Below are 14904 nucleotides of genomic sequence, written 5' to 3'. Positions count from 1 at the left end.
ATACATGTAGGGAAATAATTTCTGCTCCCAAAGGAGATTAAGAAAATTCTTAGCAGAAATGTTTTTCCAAATTTCAAAGCATGCTAGATAAGGAATTAAAATCTTTAAATGTGGAAATTACAATTATGAAAACATGTTCACATAAGCATATTAAATAGTGGGTTTGTGTATATCAGCCGAGTAAGGTCATTGGTAGATTAGCCAACCATAAAATGAAAGCGAAAGTCACTTTCTAGTCACAATCTCAATAATCCACTCCCAAATATGAACTTTGGTTAAAAGTTCATAAAAAGTTAATGGCATTTAGCCATTAACCTCTGTTAAAATTTTAAATCTGTGTTGGGAGCAGTGTGTGTCAGGGTAAACTATACTCCAGAGTAACACTCAATGCATACTGATGAAGAAAACTCCTGGATATGAATTTTCCAAACCAATTTTTCATTAACTACAGTTTTTGCCAAATATGAGCTAAAAGAACTACTTGGAAACCTAGTTTAGAAATATTAAAATCTAAAGTATCACTTTTAACAAAAAGTAATTTAAAATGGATTTAAATGTAAAATACAAAGCTATGAAACTTTTAGAAGAAAGCATAGAAGAAAATCTTTCAGATCTAGGATTAGGTGAAAGTATAGTAGACATGACAACAATGACACAATCCACAAAAGGAAAATATCAATAAACTATTCTTTATTAAAATTAAAAACTAAAGCTGCAATGTGTTCAACAATTGAAACAAATGTATCACACTAATGAAACATGTTGTTAATGGGGGAAAGTGGAGGAGGGGGAGGGTTAGGGAGTATGGGAATCCCCTATATTTTTTATGTAACATTTATGTAATCAAAGCTTCTTTAAAAACATAATAAAAAATAATTTAAAACTTTTGCTCTGTGAAATATTCTATTAAGAGGGTGAAAATATAATCAACAAAGCTCACTCCAACCAAGATGGTGGAGTGAGAAACTTTGGGGTCCCATCCCCCAAAGGAGCTTTGAATAACATGCATGAACTGGTAGAAACATCTTTCTCAAAATTCCAGAAAACAGGTCAAGGACTGTAGTAACAGGGTAAGCACTAAATCAAGAAAAAGGTCACTTAAAAGTGGTAGGATTTTCTGGTGCCCTGGCTGGCCTCTTTCCTAGTCCCTCACCAGCTTGGTTTGGATTCAGGTAATACTGCCAGTTTGAACTTGGTCCCAGTTCAAGAGGAAGCAGAGTAACCCTTGTGCACATTTTAGGAGCATGTATGTCGTGCCAAACTTGTATGGTGGTGGCCTCATAGATTCCCTACACCAGAACTTGCCCTGTAAATAGAGGCGCTCTGCTAGAGAACACTGTGGGAGAGCAGACAAGTGGCTGCTAGGGCAAGAGATTGCTGTCTGTAGGATATATGGTAAAGTGCCTAGGACCATAAGGAAACTGCTTCTTAGGGAAGAGGGGGCATTCATAGCCATGTAAATGAAGGAATTCCTAGGACCACATGGCAAGATACATGGCAAAATGCATGCCAGGTGGGCCCCTAAACTGTGGCCTGGACCTATTCTCTAAACTGATTGCATGGATAAGCCCTGAAGAAGAGCACTTGCACAGGTCAATCTGCAACGACTGGAAAAGATGTTTTTCTTTTTCCCTTGTTAGTTAATTAGCTCCTGACAGTCAAAGAAAGCTCTGTCATAAGACTAGCTGGATATAAGCTTAAGAAACAGCTGTATCATATTCTAAATTACAGTGATATCACATTTAATATCAAAATATCCAGGTTTCACATGTAAAACACGAATATGGGTGATAGTGCATATATATAAATCTGTTTTTACAAAATATAAATACGAATACACTAGAAAGAAAAGGAATAGCAGCTATGTACAGCAGGGAAGCATAGAGAGATTGAGGGGAGATGAGATTTTTAATATTATTATTACTGGAGTAATGAAAGTGCTCTAAGACTGAATGAAGTGAGGCCAAACTCAGGATCTGATAAGATGACGGGGCTGCCCTGCAGCATTATCAAGGAAACCCAGCATTTGCTGGCAGAACCGGTTCCCGGTATTAAAGCAGAACCAGATGAGAGCAACGCCCGTTATTTTCATGTGGTCTTGCTGGCCCCCAAGATTCCCCCTTTGAAGAAGGGACTTTTAAACTTGAACTATTCCTTTCAGAAGAATACCCAATGGCAGCCCCTAAAGTACGTTTCATAACCAAAATTTATTCACCTAATGTAGACAAGTTGGGAAGAATATGTTTAGATATTTTGAAAGATAAGTGGTCCCCAGCACTGCAGATTCGCACAGTTCTGCTACCGATCCAAGGTTTGTTAAGTGCTCCCAATCCAGATGATCCATTAGCAAATGATGTAGCAGAGCAGTGGAAGACCAACGAAGCCCAAACCATAGAAACAGCTAGAGCATGGACTAGGCAATATGCCATGAATAATATTTAAATCGATCTGAACATCAAGTGTGCATCTCCTGTTCTGCCAAGACTTCTTCCTTTTTTGTTTGCATTTACTAGACACAGTCTTAGAAACATTACAGAATAAAAGCCCAGACATCTTCAAGTCCTTTGGTGATTAAATGCACATTAGCAAATCTATGTCTTGTCCTGATTCACTGTTGTAAAGCATGAGCAGACGCTAGAAGTATCATCTGGATTGTTGCAAAACATTTAAAAGCAGTGGCCCCTCTCCTGCTTTTATTCAGTTCCCCCATCATGGTTTAAGTATAAAAGCACTGAATGAAGGTAGTTGTCAGGGTTAGCTGCAGGGGTGTGGGTGTTTTTATTTTATTTTTATTTTTGAGGAGGGAGGTAGTTTTATTTTAATTTTATGAGCCCCCCCTTTTAATGGTAATCTAACTAAATGCATTGGTTAAAAGCAGCTAACCAGTTGTTCTTTAGAATATACCCTCTAGCCAAGTCTAACTTTAGAAGCTGTAGATGGACAAGCTTGACTGAACCAAAATGGGAACATTAAACAAACATCACAGCCATCACTAATAACATTGTGACTTTGCTGTCAAGTGTAGACTCCTTCCTTCAAAAAAAAACTTGGGGGGAAACGGACTTGGCCCAGTGGTTAGGGCGTCCGTCTACCACATGGGAGGTCCACGGTTCAATCCCCGGGCCTCCTTGACCCGTGTGGAGCTGGCCCACGCGCAGTGCTGATGCGCGCAAGGAGTGCACGCCAAGCAGGGGTGTCCCCCGCGTAGGGGACTCCCACGCGCAAGGAGTGCACCTCCGTAAGGAGAGCCGCCCAGCGCGAGAGAAAGTGCAGCCTGCCCAGGAATGGTGCCGCCCACACTTCCCATGCCACTGACGACAACAGAAGCGGACAAAGAAACAAGACGCAGCAAATAGACACAGAGAACAGGCAACCGGGGGAGGGGGGGAATTAAATAAATAAATAAATCTTTAAAAAAAAAAAAAGCTTGTGACTTTTGTATGGCTTGTCTGGAAACTTCTGTAAATCTTATGTTTTAGTAAAATATTTTTTGTTATTCAAAAAAAAAAGACTGAATGAAGCAATGAATGCATAAATATGTGATTACACTGAATACTATTGATTGTACACTTTGGATGGATTTATGCTTTATTAATGTCTCAATAAAATTGAAAAAAAACACAAAATAATAATACCACACAAAAATACAGATTTCAACAAAAGACTATAAAACATACAAAGAAACAGGAAGTGATGGTCCAGGCAAAGAAGAATATTAAAGCATCAGAAACAATTAATGAGGAGGATTAGACCTATCATATTCCAAAGACTTTTTAAAATCAATTTTATTGAAACATATTAATAAAGCATAAATCCATCCGAAGTGTACAATCAATGCTATTTGGTATAACCACATAACTGTGTATCCATCACTGCAATGATTTTAAGATTCTTTCATTATCCCAGTAATAATAATAAACAAAAAAACAACAAACCCATCACCTCTCAGTTTCTCTATGCCTCTCCTGCTGTACATAGCTGCTATTCTAGTTCCTTCTCTTTAGTTTATTTATATTTTTATCCAGACAAAGACTTGTTTAAAATAGTCCCAAATAGGCTCAAAGAGCTAAAGGAAACATGAACAAAGAACTAAAAGAAATCAGGAAAACAATAGATGAACACAAAGAAAATATTAATAGAGAAATGGAAATTATGAAAAGAACCAAACAAAGCTGAAGATTACAATAACAGAAATCAAAAATTCCCTAGAGGGGTTCAACAGAGCTGGCAGAAGAAAGAATAAGTGAAGAATAAGACCATTTAAATCACCCAGTCTGAGGAGCAGGAGGAAAAAATGAAGAAAAGTGAACAGAATCTGAAGAAACTGTGAGACATCATAAGGATACCAATATATGCATTTTGGGAGTCCCAGAATGAAACAAAAGAGAGAGAGGGGTAAATATTCAAAAATAAAATGGCCAAACTTTCCAAATTTAATGAAAGACACAGATTACACATCCTATATGCTCTACGAACTGCATACAAGATAAACCCAAATAGATCCACACTGTGCATGTTGTTATAACCAAACTGTTGAACACCAAAGATAAAAAACGAGATCTCAGCTCTGTGGAAAATTAATTCTTTTGGATGAAAAATCATGGTCTGTTCTGATTATGCTCAAATGGGTGAACTGTTTAACACCAAGTAAATACTCAGTTATAAGCTTAATTCTTCCTAATAGGATTATTTTACCATACTATGTCCCTTTGCCACAGATGACAATGACAAACACAGAGCCAGCAAAGAATGAGCATCACTGGGCAAAACAACAGCCAACTGAATGTGTGTTTAAAGAAGGATGAGTTTATGACAACTCAAAATAAATGTTTGATGCAACTTGGCCAGGAGTGTCATCTATGCCAAGGACAAAACACAATCCAATATGCAATGTCCAGGACAGACAAGAGGGAGCAGTATGGAACTGGGCAAAGAGTAATGCATTATAGACAGACTTCAGTTCTAGTCTTGATCTTCCACATTCTGAGTCTCAGCTGTCACATTTAATGTACATATTAAACACACAGTCCACACCTGACATCACACCAGTTAGCCTGGTTAAAGTATCTGATTATTTTAAACTGCCTTTATTTTTGGAGATGTCATAAAGATGGAGTCAGCAAACTATGACCTGTGGACCAAATTCAGCTCTTTCCTTTTTTTTCCCTTTTCAAGTTTTATTAGAACACAACTATGTTCATCTGTTTACCTATGCAAAGGCCATTTTCATGCAGCAATGGCAGAGATGAGTAATTGTGAATGAAATTGTACCTCAAAGTCTAAAATATTTACTATTTGGGCCTTTACAAAAGAAGCTTGCCAATGCCTGACATAATGGGTAACAACAAAGATAACAAAGCTATTAGACAATTTAAAAATTCTTAGTTTTACAGAGTTATATTTCTTACCTATCTGATTTAGGGAAAGAAAATATGAGACCATACTTCTATATTGCTGGTGGCAAGGCAAATTGGAGGAATATTCCATAATGAGAAAAATTTGGCAATATCTAGCAAAATCAAATAAGTATTTATCCTATGATCCAGCAATCCTACTAAGAAGCAGCTATCCCAAAGAAACACTAACAAAAACTATGAAATGATTTAGGCATAAGATTATTCATTACAGCATTTTTTTTAATAGCAAAAGATTAGAAACCTAATATGAAGAATTGTGGATAATGTTCAACTATGGTATATCCACTCAAGGAGTATTATGCAGTCATAAAAAGGAGTAAGAAAGAGCTCTAATATGCAGTCAACTCTGGAATATATTGCTAAAGGAAGAAAAATAAAATAAAAAGGTATTTTTAGCATGTTATTTTTTGTACAAGAAATTAAGGTGGTGAGATAAACAATATAACACATTACGCAATAACCCAAAAATCAGTAAAAAGTATTGTCTGTGTGGTAGGAAAGGAACAAGGATGAAAGTAAGACTTTTATAACATAGTTTGTAATAGAATTTTCTCTTTGGAACATAAACTTTAAAAAAAAAATTTTTTTTAAATTGTACATCCCTAGTGAGATCTGTTCTAAGGACAACTAGAAATGCAAAGAATTCTAAAACTGTATTAGTAATAGGACTATGTTGAAATTTTTACTGGCATATTGTAGGATAAAGCAAATTAGTATATTTATTTGCATATATAAGTACATAAGTATATACCATAAGGAATCAAGAGTTTTGGTTTGAGAAGAGATATATACAAAATCAAAGGACTTAAAATAAAAACACTGTAATCTTAATTTTGATGGAAAATACTATGTATCGATGTGATTTTCTTCTTTCAAAAATGTATATTATTGAGTTGTCCACTGAAGAGTCATCATCCAGTATCAATGAACCTATACTTAAGGTCTGTAAATACATTTCCTATCAAAGGTATTGGTGGAACCAGGGTTACTTGGATAAAAAGGCTTACTCCAGGTACAGGCCAGGGAGCACTCAAGACCTTTCTGATAGACAAGATGTCCTAGGATCCATGAAATTATCACAGGCTACTACCGTCATGTCAAAGGGACTGGGTAAAAAACTGGAAAGGGCTCTGATTGGCGTTAAGATGGAGCAATCAGATCAAAAGAATAACTACATTGGGTTGAAACACATAAAATTAAAATCTATGTGTTTTTTTTTTTAAATAAATCTATAGTTTTATTAAGACAAAAACTGACAGTGTGGTATGAAGTTTACATTTAAACAAACTTTTCACAGAAACCTAACATGCCTAAAAAGATTTTACAATGCAGTTCTAGACCCAAGTCTAGACAGTATCAAGAACAGATGGGGGAAGTGGTTGTGGCTCAAATGATAGACCATCCGCCTACCATATGGAGGGTCCAGGGTTTGATACCCAGGGCCTCCTGACCTGTGTGGTGAGCTGGCCCATGCGCAGTTCTGCCATGCGCAAGCGGTGTCGTGCCATGCGAGGGAGTCTTCCACATAGGATGCACCCCACAAAGAGAGTCACCCCTCGAGAATAAAGTGCAACCCGCCCAGGAGTGGTGCCACACACAGAGAGAGCTGACACAGCAAGATGATGCAACAACAACAAACAAAAACGCAACACAATTTCCCGGTGCCACATGACAAAAATGCAAACGAACACAGAAGAACACACAGCGAATGGACAGAGAGCGCAGACAACGGGGTAAGGGGAGAGAAAGAAATAAAATAAATCTTTTAAAAAAAAAGAACATATGGGTCTCATGATTCAAGACAAAGCATTTTGGGTATCAGTTAATTCTTCATGACATTTTTCTCTAATGTGGGTTTTTGTTTATCTGAAGTAAACCGCTGCCCCAGTGTAATTTCTCCAGAGACCAGGGCTTCTGAAATCATTCAACCCTTGAACTGATCCATTGAAACTTGTGCTGTCAGTGATGAAACCCTGCCACCAATGGTTTCAGAGTCCAAAGTTCAAAAAGCAGAGAGGCTTTAAAAGTTTTCTACCCTTTGAGCACCAGCCCTTGTCTATCCCTATGCTCCTGTCTCCAATATCACTCTCTTCACCCCCCCCCCCCCCCCCCCCCCGCCCCAAATACCTCAGCCAATGGCTTGGATGGGCAAGCTAATAATTATAACTTAATTGGAAAAGGGCCTTGTCAATTTCAAGAATTAGCACCTCAAAGACAGAATGATCTGCTTGTGTATTCATTCCAATAAAAGGCTTTCCCCTCCTCAGTCAGTTTCCATCTCCAAATGGCAGCTTTGGTGAGTTACTAACTGGCTTAGTTAGTCCTTCATGGGGGACAGCATTAAGCTCAGCCCAGAGAATACCTTGGCTTATAGGCATTAGGCATTCACAGATTTAAAAGAGTCTCTCCATCCTCATTTATCCTGCCAATGACATTTTTTTAAAAGGTAAAATATTCTGAACACAGAACCAAATCATTAGTTACTTGTTACTGCGTCACCATTTCCTAATCAGGCCCCAAATTTCAACAAAAATGATCCTACCCATCTCCCTTCCTCCCACCCCATCCCTCCCTCCACACCTCCACCTGCCAATAACATATCAGTAACAGTCAAAACTACACACATGCTACGCTGTACAAATGCAGAGTTAACACTATTGGGAAGAAGGTTGTGGGTTATGGAGATGCTCTTTTAAGATCTACAGCATCTTTTTGCTCTGTCACACACCACTCCACAAGTTTTGTCCTTCATAGAAGGCCCTTTGATTTTCACAGCAAAGTGCAGAATGGGTTGCCTTGAAACAAACTACACAGCATGGAACGTCTTTAAAAGCACTTGAGCTGCTGCACAGAAACTACACTGGCTCTTCAAAGGACATCTTCTCAAGCCACCTCTATGATGTCAAGACAAGCAGAACTCCTTTCCTCCCCCACTTTATCCCACCATCAGAAATGACAGGGGCTGGTATTCAGTTAATTCTTGTCATCTTTTTTGTCATCATCCTCTGAGGGGTAGGAATGCCACGTCAGCCTTTCCTCATAGAAGGATATGACAACCTGTGAGCACTTGACACTGGCTTCCTTGGTCAGATCAGCCTCATCAGAGTTTTTTCATTTCATCAGGAATGACTTCTCCAATGGAGTCTGTAGTTCCAATAATCTTCTCTGGCTCCAAACCCTGGGCAAAGCCTAGTGGCTTTTCTGACTCTTCTTTCTTTTTCTTTGGTTCACTCTCCTCTCCCTTATCTTCTGAAGCAGTCAGCTTTGCGCCTGCTTCCCTCTGACTCATCTGTCTCATGTTATTTTCTGTGACTGTCGAAACTCAGCAATGAGGTCGGGACAATCAGGCTCTCTTCTGGCTCCCATGTGCTGTCCTCATCTGAGAAACCCTTCCACTTCAGGAAGAACTCCACTTTGCCTTTTACCACCTGACAGTTAAGAGCTTTTCTACCATATATTCCTCTTCCTCTTCTTCTAGCACTTCTTCCACTTTCTTGTTTTGTTTTTTCCCCATAGTGCCTGCCAGCTTTCTGGTGTAAAGAGCACGAGGGGAACCAGTACCATGCTATTCGGCGGTGCATCGGGCCAGCAGGAGAAAGGTGTCCAGAAGAGGAATGATCCAGGTGGTCACAGGTGAATTCCTCACTGAAGTGGCATACCAAAGGCCCCAGCCAACGGCCCTCCCCTAGGTGTTCTTAGTAATAAACTAATCTGGTCCCCACTGAATATTGTTAAGGCACCACTCTACCCTGAAAATTTAGGGAAAGAGCCAAGCATTTACGTTACCTAAAATACAATTCATAAAGAAATAAAACAGCTGATGAGCAAAGTTTTTCTTTAAAGTCCAGTTCTCTGTACTTCCAGTTGACCAAGATGGTGGTGCAAGATGCTCCAGGGTGCTGTTCCTGCACAGAACCTTTGAACTACTAGCAAAAACTGGCAGAGCCATCTTCCTTAACTGGAAAATGGTTATAGGGTTGCAGTAATTGGGAAAATGCCAAAATAAGAAAACACAGTTTTAAAAAGGAGAAGCTCATGACACTCTTGCTGGACTATCTGCTCTCCCCTCCCTGGTGCAGCGTGGAGCCAGCCTGAGCTCCCACACTGTGGGTCTCTGGATCAGTTCCAGAGGGAACAGAGTGGCCCTTATGTGCATACTGCAGTGCCTGCATGTCAGTGCCTATTTACTGGGTGGCAGCCTGAAAGACTGAACCAGGAAACTCCTATGGCTCACCCTCTAGAACTTGCCTGGCCAGGCAGAAGCAGCTTGTGGACAACTAAAGCAGTGTAAGAAACAATTAAGTCAAAACAGCTCAGAGCATATTCTAGGTTCCTATAAATGGGGGAATTCCTAAGACCCTGAGCAAGCACAAACCTAGAACAAGACCCAGGGTCAGAAAAGATCGAGAGGACTCTTACTTCACTTTTACCTTCAGGCTGATCTTGTTAGGAGGGCTAAATTCTGAAGGAGAGCACCAGCCAATACAGAACAAATCTGAAAGCTCTTTTATGCATTCATTTGTTTTTGTTAGCACCTGGCACTCAAGGAACTCTCTGTCATATCACTAGCTGAATGCAAACTTAAGGAACAGAGAGCTCAGGGACTAAATCCCAGCTAACACTTTAAAATATTAAAATGTACAGTATGCAACAAAAAATTACAAGATAAAGAAATTAGAAATGATGGTCCATCCAAAGTAAGAAAATAAAAATCCAGAAACCATCAATGAAGAAGTCTCTCTATAATGCAGTATTCTTTTCCTAGTTCCCCACTGTCCCTTTGTGTTTCTCCTGGACACTGTATATTGGATTGTGCTTTGTCCTTGGTATAGGAGATGACCCTGGCCAACTTATATTGAACATACTTTTCGAGTTGCCATAGACTCATCCTTCTTCAAACACGCATGTTCAAATGGCTTTTGTTTTGTCTGGTGATGCTCATTCTTTGCTGGCTCTTTGGATTGTTACCTGTGACTTTAAGCAACCATTCATTCATAGGCTGTAAATAATAAGGTGGAAAATTGGTGGGGAACAGAGTAAATGGATCAGACTTATACCACCTAAACTCATTTTTTAAAGTGAGCATCATTAAAAATGGGACAAACAGACATTATGTGTTTCATGATATGCTGCAACAGAAAGTACGCAGCACCGCTTATGAAGCATTCTTGCTTAAAACATTCAACCTGATCAAAATCAAGGAATTATAGGTGGAGCAGGTGGAGCTCAGTGGTTGAGCACCTGCTTCACATATGCAAGGTCCCAGATTCAATCCCAGGTACCTCCTAAAATAAAAGGGGGAATTATGGGAAATTGAAAATAATATGAAAACCACCACAAGAAAGCAATTAGCAAAATCCAGAATGTGGAATAGCCGACAAGGCAATAACCCAGTTTCTTTAATGAATCAGTGATGTGCGAGGAAAAAAAACGGGGGGGAGGGGGGTAATGGTCATAGGGGCAAGAGTGATACTGACAGAGATTTAACACAACTAACCATCAATGTGAGCCTGTCTGGATCCAATTTGGACAAACTGTAATAATTTCAGAACCATAAGATTACACTCTTCTATTAAGCCATTCTTCTTTCAACTATAAATGATATAAAATATTCAATAAATATAATGAATAATGTAAATATTTGTTTTAAGGTTCGATACAAAGAAATATTCATTGAATAGACTGATACAGCTAATTAAGAGATAGCTGATAGAACAAAAACACAATATAACTGCTTTTTTATCTGCTTTACTACCTAAGCCCAGAGAAGAATGGGATTCCTATACAAGTAGTACTTGTGCAACAATGTGTAGTTCAAAATTATACTTTTATACTCACGCATAAAACAACATAAATTTTAAAAATATTTTTAGTTTTTTTATATATTTAAATAAGGTCTTGGAAGAAAGTACTAGGGGTTTTTATTTTTTTTTAATATTTATTTCTATCCTCCCTGCCCTATTCCCTGCTCTGTGTGTCCATTCACTGTGCATTCTTCTGTGCCTGCTTGTATTCTCATTAGGCAGCTCTGGGAACTGATCCTGGGACCTTCCAGAGTGGAAGAGAGGTGATGACTCTCTTACGCCACCTCAACCACCTGTTCTGCTACGTCTTCTCATTTTCTCTCCTCTGTGTCTCTTACTGTGTCATCTTGCCACACCAGCTCTCCACATTGACCGGCATTCCTGCATGGGGCAACTTTCCTGCACTGGGCAGCATTCTCACTCAGGGCCACACTCCTGTGCAGGACGGCATTCCCATATGGGCTGGCACTCCTCATGGGCCAGCTTGCCCTCACCAGGAGGCTCTGGGCATTAAACCCTGGACCTCCTATACAGTAGATAGGAGCCCAACTGGTTGAGCCACATTCATTTCCCTGGTGTTTTTAATATATAAATATCATACTAACATTATCATCTCACAGGAAACTGGGAATAATGATTTAGAAAAATAATCACAAAAGTCTATTACTGTTTCTAATCAATCGGATATTTTTAAAAAGTCAGTTAAAGCAGAAATTAAAAGTTGATGTAAGCCTTAAAACATTTTTTAAAAATTAAAGCACATAGATATAAACTCCCTCATGGATCTTTGATGTAGAATGAAGGATTTATATTTGCATATGACCCAAATGGTTAGATTTTTCAACTCTTTTTGGCATAAGTCACATACAAAGCCTTGTCTTTGATTTCCAATTTTTTTAAGTAAGCCAAGAATTTCAAGATACTTAGAAAGTTGTTTAAGTGCAGATTCCTGGATTGTTATAATTTTATTTCATTATTTAGTTGTCTCAATCACATCTAATTCAACAGCACTTTGTGTGTGTGTGTATCGGATCACATTTTATAGATGCTTTCCAAAGTACTTAACATTACTTTTACATAAACATTCATCTTCTTGAATTCAAGTCATCTGTTTAAATTTTTAATTATTATTATTACTTATAAGTAATGATACAAGCACAACAGATCTTAACAGGTTAAGAATTAGTCAATTTATAAATTTATAAAATCTTTTATAAAATACAACAGGCAGGAGCAGACAAACTAGAAAGTAGCCTACTGCCTTTGGGGGAGTCCTTATGTCAAGGACAGTGATTCAGCAGATTCTACCAAAGAAATGGAAAACTCAGTTCGCCCAGCAAGTTATGTAACTGGAGTTTGTTAAGAGCATCAACAGTATTACTAGATACAGGACAACTTTGGTTCATACAATGACTAATCTCTATGAAATCATGGTCTCACACTTGATTTCTCATTCATCCAAACACTTGCAGGCCAAGCACAGGACACATCAGCTATCCCTTAATTCAATAAATGATGTGTAAGACAGACAGTAAAACATGAGAACACTGTAGAGAACTGCAGATCAGATCACACAGACCAGAAATAAGACTAATAATTTTCTACATGGAATAATAACCTAAGTAGTATTAATTAAATGCCCTAATAAACTACTGTCTGTTTCATAGTAAATATGATAAGGCAATATAAAGGAATCAAAATAATCTGTAAAAAAAATCTTATTTGTGCCATCAGAACAGAAAAATCAAAATGAAATTGAAAACCCTGTGTAGCAGTTTGATATGGTTATGAATTCCAAAAATAGATATTGGATTATGCTGTAATCTGGTCTGTACCTGGTCATGATTGAGTTATGATTAGGGCTTTGATTGAGCCATGTCATTAGGGTATTGAGTGGGTAGGGCCTCACAGATAAAAGGCATGGCAAAGGACAGAGCTGAGGATTTTTGATGTTGGAGTTTTGATGTTGAAGTTTGATGCTGAAACCTCAAGCTGGAGCCCTGGGAAGTACACTCACAGAGGAAACATAAGCAAGCCCCAGGAAAAGAGGACCTGAGCCAGGAGAAGAACACAGAGAAATAGAGATGGCTCCTTAGATAGGGCAGAAACCTCAGGGGGAGAGAGAGAGAGAGAGAGAGCCATTCACCTAATAGTCTACAGCTGACCTTGTGGAGAGAGGCAAAGTCTAGAGAGGTTCATAGTTTACAGCTCACCTTGTGGAAAAAACAGAAAAGCAGGACCCTGGAAAGGAGGAACCCAGGAAGCCTGATCCCTCACAGCGGTCAGCAGCCATCTTGCTCCAACACGTGAAAATTTGGTGAGGGAAGGAATTTATACTTTATGGCCTGGTATCTGTAAGCTCCTACCCCAAATAAATACCCTTTATAAAAACCAACCAATTTCTGGTATTTTGCATCAGCACCCCTTTGGCTGACTAATATACCAAGTAATATTTACTGTCAAAGAATATTATCTAAAGGCTCTCCACAAAACAGCTGGCCTCCTTATTGCTTATTATTTTTGGGTATTTCTTTCTTTATTGCAAAGCACACAATGGCATAATAAGCACAGAATTCCCTGCTTACAGACTGTAAATATTCACAATTCTGGCTAGTGATTAGTTCAGATTAGTGAATTCTGATTAGTGAGTGAAAGTTCACCATGTCTAGACACTAACTCTGGTTTAATGCTGCATGCTGAAGCTCCTAGAATACTGAATAATTTTTGGTACAAAGATGCTCAATAAAACTGCTAAATGATTTATCTATCTGTCTGTCTGTCCCTCCATCTGTCCATCCACCTATACCTGAATATCACCTGTCAGGTCCTCAAATGTTTTCCTAATTCAATAATTAGCATAATTTCTTAAGCACACTGGGGTTTCCTGCTTGCTCATTAATTCATATGTTCAATAAACCCATCAAATAAATTCCAGGTACCAGGCCCAGAGCTATGTGTTAAGGAAGAAAAATAAAAGGCACAGTTCCTACCCTCAGAAGTCCTCATTTAGTGAAGACCGAGAAGGAACAGTGGAGAAGAGCATGACAGGTACCAAGACAGACTGACCAGAGCTCTGGGTATCTCATCAGGATGGAGAATGTTTGAGGCAGGAGATTTGACATGAAAGTTCCCTGGATGAGGTGATAAGTGTGAGTTCCCACATATTTAAATGTTTTTACCTTTTAGGGTCCATAGCCTTCAGTGAGACTGAGAGCTCTGGACTCTATCTCTAGAAATAATGAGTTTACACATTTAAAAAGTAAATACTTTCAGAGGAAAAAAAGGCACTCTAGTGTGATAGGATTTTTGCTGTATTTAGCGTGAGATGGCAGTTCTCTTTCACCACCTAACAATGATTGTCAGATAACAGGGAGAACGTGCATGAGGAATATTTTCAGTCATGATGCAATCTGGTTATCCTTTAAGTAGTTTATAAAAATAACCAACCAACTATTAAGATTCCTAACATGTCTATCCCATTCAGTTTTTTCTTCTTCCCTATCTTAAAGAGTCATTAATGCCTTTTTCTTTCACACTATGAATTTTACAATGCTTTCAAAGAAACTATTTCATATATATTATCTTTCAATCAACAAATAAGAATGTATTTTATATTAAGTGTTTATGAAAAAGATCGTATTATACATTGATTAAAATGAACTCATTTAATAAAATGATTAATA

At 38.4% G+C, this 14904-nt stretch overlaps 1 protein-coding gene and 1 pseudogene across 12 annotated transcripts in view; one reads left to right on the top strand and one right to left on the bottom strand.

The window, feature by feature from the left end:
* COBLL1 (cordon-bleu WH2 repeat protein like 1) overlaps nt 1-14904 on the bottom strand; it is a 167405-nt gene that overhangs the window by 84285 nt on the left and 68216 nt on the right. The window lies entirely within an intron of this gene.
* Nucleotides 1985-2543, top strand: LOC101447714 (ubiquitin-conjugating enzyme E2 N-like; annotated as a pseudogene).

The sequence above is a fragment of the Dasypus novemcinctus genome, chromosome 7 (assembly GCF_030445035.2).
Source record: "Dasypus novemcinctus isolate mDasNov1 chromosome 7, mDasNov1.1.hap2, whole genome shotgun sequence".
NCBI classification, from domain to species: domain Eukaryota; kingdom Metazoa; phylum Chordata; class Mammalia; order Cingulata; family Dasypodidae; genus Dasypus; species Dasypus novemcinctus.
This window is presented reverse-complemented; position numbering and strand designations above follow the sequence as displayed.